The sequence below is a fragment of the Pipra filicauda genome, unplaced genomic scaffold (assembly GCF_003945595.2).
Source record: "Pipra filicauda isolate LSUMZ 115617 unplaced genomic scaffold, ASM394559v2 scaffold40_size4127951_pilon, whole genome shotgun sequence".
Lineage (NCBI taxonomy): Eukaryota > Metazoa > Chordata > Aves > Passeriformes > Pipridae > Pipra > Pipra filicauda.
In genome coordinates this window covers 2,030,373-2,036,839 of record NW_024104543.1, presented here as the reverse complement: position 1 = coordinate 2,036,839, position 6,467 = coordinate 2,030,373, and the positions used below count along the sequence as shown (strand labels likewise).

The 6,467-nt window shown below is 39.3% G+C and overlaps 1 long non-coding RNA gene across 1 annotated transcript; it reads left to right on the top strand.

Annotated features, from left to right (window-relative positions):
- Positions 1–3,285: 3,285 nt before the first annotated feature.
- On the top strand, positions 3,286–6,035 carry LOC113987195. Its single transcript, XR_003540412.2, has 2 exons — positions 3,286–3,375; positions 5,834–6,035. It is a non-coding gene; the product is annotated as an uncharacterized LOC113987195 (long non-coding RNA).
- The last annotated feature ends 432 nt before the right edge of the window (positions 6,036–6,467 follow it).

Genomic DNA, 6,467 nt, shown 5'->3' with positions numbered 1-6,467 from the left:
AAGAACACAAGAAACACTGCGATCAGTGATGATCACAGAAAAATCCTTTTAAAGAATGCTTATTATTTATTAAATTTCCAGATTCAGCATAAACACATAAGGTATCCAAATTTTGCTATTTAATACTGATCAGTCCTTTTTAGAAGGCTCCCTAATCTGTAGAGTTATTAAGTATAATGGCATTTACTTCAGCAAAGTCTAACATTAGGAATGAAAGTACACATGGTAAATCCTATTATATCTAAAGAGATGAGTTGCATTTCCTTGTTTACTTTTTAATACTCCTTTGGCAGGAACAACAAATTTTCATGTGTTTGAGGGCTTTTTTCCTTGATTATCAATTTTATCAATTGAAAGGAGGGTGAAGGTTGAAGATTTCCCTTTGAAGTGGGCAAACAAGATTCAACAAAGGGAAGTGCAAAGTCCTGTACCTGGGAAGAAAAAATCCCAGGTATGATTACAGACTGGGGACCAACCAGCTGGAAAGCAGCTTTGCAGAAAAGGGGCTGAAAGTCCTGGTAGGCACGAAGTTGAACATCAGCCAGCACTGTACCCTTGCAGCAAAGAGGGCCAACATCATCTCAGGCTGCCTTAGGAGAAGCATTGCCAGCTGATTGAAGTGATCCTTCCCCTTTGTTGAGAATTGGTGAGATACATCTGAGTGTTGAATCCAACTCTGGGCTCGCCAGAGCAAGACAGAAATGAAAATACTGAAGTGAGTCCAGCAAATGGGCAAGGAAATGACAGAGGGCTTACAGCAGCCCTACGTGAGAGGCTAACAGAGCTGGGACTGTTCAGCCTGAAGAAGGTTCAGGAAGATCCTATCCTGCACAAGAATGATAAAAGCAAATACTCCTGTCAGCATCTTCATATGGGAAACCATTTTGGTGTGTTCTTGTGTATCAGCCTAATAGCATACATATTCTGCACTGAGGATTATAACATCCTGTTGCAATGGGAATGAACTCTAATTTTTTTTCCATGCCTAATTATTACATTCTGTGTGTCTGTGGTTCATTAAAGAACTCTAAGACAAAGCTGCTATATATGCACAACAGAATGTGTATATACACACACAGAGATGTACATATGTACATATGCATACTGTTTTCACACACTCACATTTATAAAGACATACTATTTTTTAATGTATATGTTATGGAATGGGAACCCAGTACTGCCAATAGGAAAACTAGTGGAGATTATATTTATTTGCCTTTTAAATTGGAACCAGAGAGACAACGAGAATTTATTGATACCACTTTTGTTGCAATCCTCAACAAGGTACTTAGGTTTTCCAAAATTAGCACTAACATGCAATTTGGAATCTTAATTCCTGCTCTGTAAAGAAAAATCACTGAATTAAAAGCTGTGTTATTGTCATGATTTAGGAATTAGTTTCACAAGATAATGTGTGGAAAATAGAGTGCAAAAGAGAGCACAGTGAGATAAGAAGAAAGAGAGCATGGTGAGATAAGAAGAAGCAGCATTCCCTACAGCACTATTCTGTTCTACTTCTGTTTTCTGTATGGCACATCAGGAAGTTTTCCCCGTATTTGTATTCTCTGTGTGTAGCTCCCTGCTGTTATCTACCTGGCTTTGGCTAATTGGAACATTAGCAGAATGAAGTGCTTGACTTGGCAGCTGAGGATTGCTTAAAAGTAATTTTTAACCAATGACTCATTTCTGAGTGGGCTTTATGATGGGTGGGCTCTGTCACCAATGAGATCTTTACGTCTTTGTAAAGATCATCTTATCGTCCCGGGAGTCTTTGAATACCAACATGCCTGGACAAAGGCAGAATAACTGGTGAGCTTGGTGGTTTCATTCCTTTTCCTGTACCAGAAATATGAGTTGCTAACACAGCAGGAACTTTTCCTCCTTTGCAATGATACCACCATAGTTTTGAGTGACAAGTAGAAACTATAATAGTGTTACAAATCTCTCTGGGTTATTTAAGAGCACTAATCAGAAAACAGCGTTCAATAGCTGTTGCATTCCTGAAATACTCTTCGCTGTTTACCCTGGGAGCAGCTGTCATTACCTCTTGTTAGCAGAGAGCCTACACAAAGAGAGTCTTTAAAGTAGCCAAGGTCGTGCCCAATCTGATCTCTTTTCTGGCAGTCCCAGAGCTGCCTGTGTGTGCTGAGCATACCCTACTCCTTTTACCTCTTTCCTTAGTATTCTACAAAACACCCAGTTTCACTGAAAAGAAATACTGCTTGGTAGATAAGTACTATCAAAGGGCAAGACACTTTGCAGCCAACTTTGTGGATGGGTCTGTTCCCGTGCACAAGACCCACACACAGGCTGCTGTATTCTTTGCATTGTGAAACAACAGCAATGACAACCAGTGAAATGGAAGAACATAAAGCAAGCAAACAGATCATCAGTAGAAATCCTACATCACACCAGACAACATGCCTACATTTGTACCTTGCATAGTTTTAGATAAAGCAGAGGAATCCTCCCCTGTGATTAACATTTTATATACGAGTAGAGGCATATTTAACTAATGAAACATTTAATAGGTTCATGAAAAACATGGCAATTCACCATGAGCCAGACTGAAACAGTACAGTAATCTTTATGGTTCTTTTTATATATGTTGTTCTCTAGGTACAGTTTAAGATTTATCTTCACTTTAATTTTAAATCCTTTACTTTAAAGGGAGGCCAGTGACCACTCCAGGGAAAAAAAAAAAAAAGAAAATCAACACTGCCACTTGCCTCCTTACAAAAAAATTTCCAGAATGTAACTGTGCCCAAAATTTGATACCAGCTTATTCTAAGATGAACTTTTAGCAAAAAAACCCCAATAAAATCCAATTGTATTTTCTTGCAAATCTTCCAAGTCAGAGAAAAACTGGGTTTAGGAAAAATGCTTTGGAAGTTTGAGACTCTCCAGTATCTAGGGCTAATTAAAGGACAATGACTATCTCATTTTCGAGATTCATGGTCAACACAAAATTTTGTTACTTAAGCTTTAAGTAATTTCTTACTTAACCCAGTCAGAAGAGCAAATTTGACAAATGCATCAAAACTATATTGCTGATTCAAATTGAAACAAAAAACACATATTTACTCCTTGTGTATTAAACTGGATTCTCAGGGATATTTTTGAACTCTCAGATTTGCTTTTGCTGTGTCATGGAGGTTCTCAAGAACCTTGTCCTGCTGTTACCGTGTCACAGAGGACACTAGGCACAGCGCAGCTTACGTTCTCATCGTTCATCATGCAGAAAACTGCTGAAGTAACAACATTGCTTAAGAAATTAAGACCAAGTGTAAGGCAAAGCCAGAGGGCATTTAAATAGATAAAATCCCTGGAAGTCATCAGTAGGACCTACCTTACTGATTGGGAATGCCTTAAGCAGTAAGTTATTAAGTATTACTGGGTGTCTCTCTCTCCCTTCTGGGAATGCTTTAAGCAATAAGTTACTAGATATTACTGGGTGTACCTGGTGTTACTTTCTCCCTTTCCACTACTGGGAGAACTGAGCTTACATAGCTATGTCCCACAGGGACACAAACAGAAAGGTATTTGGTATGACTACTCTGGCAGTCATATGCTACAGTACTGTCTGCAAACTCAGGATATTTTAGCTGTTCATACACATGAATACAACCTAGGCTCTCAGAAAGCCTGTGGTTACCTTTTCATGTGAAAATTTGTTAGTTTGTGGGTTTTTTTTCCTAGCATTAAATACCAGAGATTTTCCTATTTGCCATAGCAAGCCTCTTACTCAGTATGACATGCTGACTGATTGAGACAGTTTCAAAGCTATGGGACAACTATGGATCTGGCAGATCTCCTTATGGCTGGGACCCAAGCAATTAATCATGTGGAGTGGTCATTTGGTGAGAGTGGGAAGCTTTTCACTATTGATGGAAATAGGTCAGGCTGAAGGAAGAAGCTGAGAAGGAACCAGATATAATTGATTTGAAATCCCACATTATGAGTTCGAATGCTACTAAAAACTTCCTCTTTCTCCTCAAGCATTTACTAGCATTTCTACACCATTGTATGTGCATATCAATTATGCACATTATTTTTCTAATGTATCTACAGCACACCTATGTTCATCACCGCTATAAGCACGTACTTCTGATGTGCCTGGCCTGCCTCTTCTCGGGTTTCTCATGTCTAAATCTAGACTCTTAATTCTATCCAATACATCTTCCTGGTCCTACATCAAGCACCTAGAAAAGAGTTGTGCTTTTGATATATTTCTTTCCTCAGAGAGCTTCTCCTCTGAAACAGTTTGTTATTACTGGCGAAAGTCACAGTCCATAATTTCACACTGACTGGCCATATAACAACATATTCCCTCCCTGACCAGCTCCCACAACAGGGTTTGCCTCAGAAACAGCAAAAGGTATTGTGGGCAGAAAAATGGAGTCTTATTCCCTTTAATCCAAGCCTTCTGCAAGTCAGTGTTCCCACAACATACTGAGGGAAAGCTAGTTTTCAAGACTATTTGTATTCACCTCTTTCTGCAAACAACAGCCTACCAGATGAATAACAGATGAGATGGGTACATATCCACTAGCTGAGCAGTTGAATAAGTAAATAACAAGGCACATACTTGCAAACACCTGTCTGTCACTGCAAACAAATCCTACCTGCAGAAGGTCACCTCCCCCTCATGCCAAAACATTGTGCCTTTCTCTGTAGCCGTTTAGGACTCCACTCTTCATGCTGACCAGCTTTCTTGGCTCAGCACCAGGTATCTTCCTGGGCATCGTGGATGGTGAAGTCAGTAGAGAATTTCACCCAGGAATAAGACACCTAAATACCTTCTTTAAGAATCTGTTCTTGAAAATCAACATCAGACTTGGCTACAGGCAAAGGAATTACACCTGAAACCTTGGTTTCAGAAAAAATTGAGACATTTTCATGTAAATCATCATATAATTGATCCAACAGATATTGTATTCGGGGAACAAAAGTGACAGGTATACATTAGCAGCTGTCACACTCTTAAATTCAACCTCCCTTCCCTGTGCCCTTTCCCCAAAGAGCTTCACCCTACTAACCATTATGCAATGTCAGAGCTGTCTGGAAATACATCTCCTGAATAGAACAAGTAGACACATGAAAAATTAGTCTCAGTAGATGTAAGTTTCTTTGCTGCTGCTTTTATTTGTGAAAATTCTCTGCTTTTAAACTCTGTACAGACTCTGTGACCTGGAGGCAGAGGAGAGATGGTAATGGAATAGGTCAACTTTTCTGTTTGTTGGTTTTAAGGAAAAGTTCTAGTGCTTATTGAACTGATGAAGTCTAGCTGCCTATGGTTTTTTTTTTTATCTTGTGGTTGACTGCAAGCTCTGATTAAAGCTTCTCCCGGGGAAGGGGCATTTGTAAGAACTCTCTCCAGAGTGGGTTCTCTACTATATGAGCTCACTCTTCAGCCTCTAGTCAGGGCACTTCAGGAGTTTCCAATCTATCTGGCTTGCTAATTTCACAAAATTTATAAGAATGTAATTATCTTTGGATTCATTTAATTTGCCTTTAATTCATCCACCAAATTCAAAAGTTATTGCTGGCAACAGAGAAGTAAATTATAATTAAGTAAGAAACTGGGCTAAAATCAACCACAGGGCTTCCCTCCTTCCCTTTCTCTCATGCACATGCGTGCACAGAGAGACATACAAAAAGAGGGAAGAAAATGTGTGAGAATATCTTAACATAGCTGATGAGAGAAATGAACCCTGATAGGGCAGGTTGTCCCCCATCTGTTCACTTGCCCTTGAATTCCAATGATCTCCAAAAATCTTCCTACCAGCCTGCAGGTTGGTGGGAATTCCTTTTGTTGTTTCTTCCTATCCAGTGACATCCTCTTTGCTGCTTTCAAGTCAGGGAAGAATCTCCATTGCAAACATGACATTCACTGCAACCATTGCTGGAGTAACCTCAGCTGCTACCAGCAGCATTGAGCCCTCAAGGCCAGACGTACAAAGCTGAAGGACTCTCCTGTCAAGAAAAATATACTATGACCTGGTAAAAGATAAAGAGAATCTTAGAAAGCTTCCCATTATCTTCCAGTATTTCTTGCTGGTCTGTGTCATTGCTGCTTTATGTGGAGAGAGAAGTGGAATGAATTTTTTTCAACTAAATCTCGTCTTTTCTCACCATAAAAATGGGTCAACCAAAAATCTAAAGGAAGTCCCTTCAATAAATTTTCTTCCATAAATCTAGCTGGTGTTCCACTGTTCATAGCTGCAGTCTACTAATCTGTTCAGTCTCTTTATCACAAGGGATTTCATTACAGTCCCGTTAGTAATTACTCACAAGAGTTAGAGTGCTGTCTCCATCCAGTGGTGAAACATTAAAAATGCTGCTTTCCCACAGCTTCAGTTTTTCAGATTTTTTGCAAAGCATGAAATACGTGATGTCTTGAATTAAAATTGAACAACTAGCAATCAGATGATGACATTGAAAGATCCTATATGAGACCTAAAAAT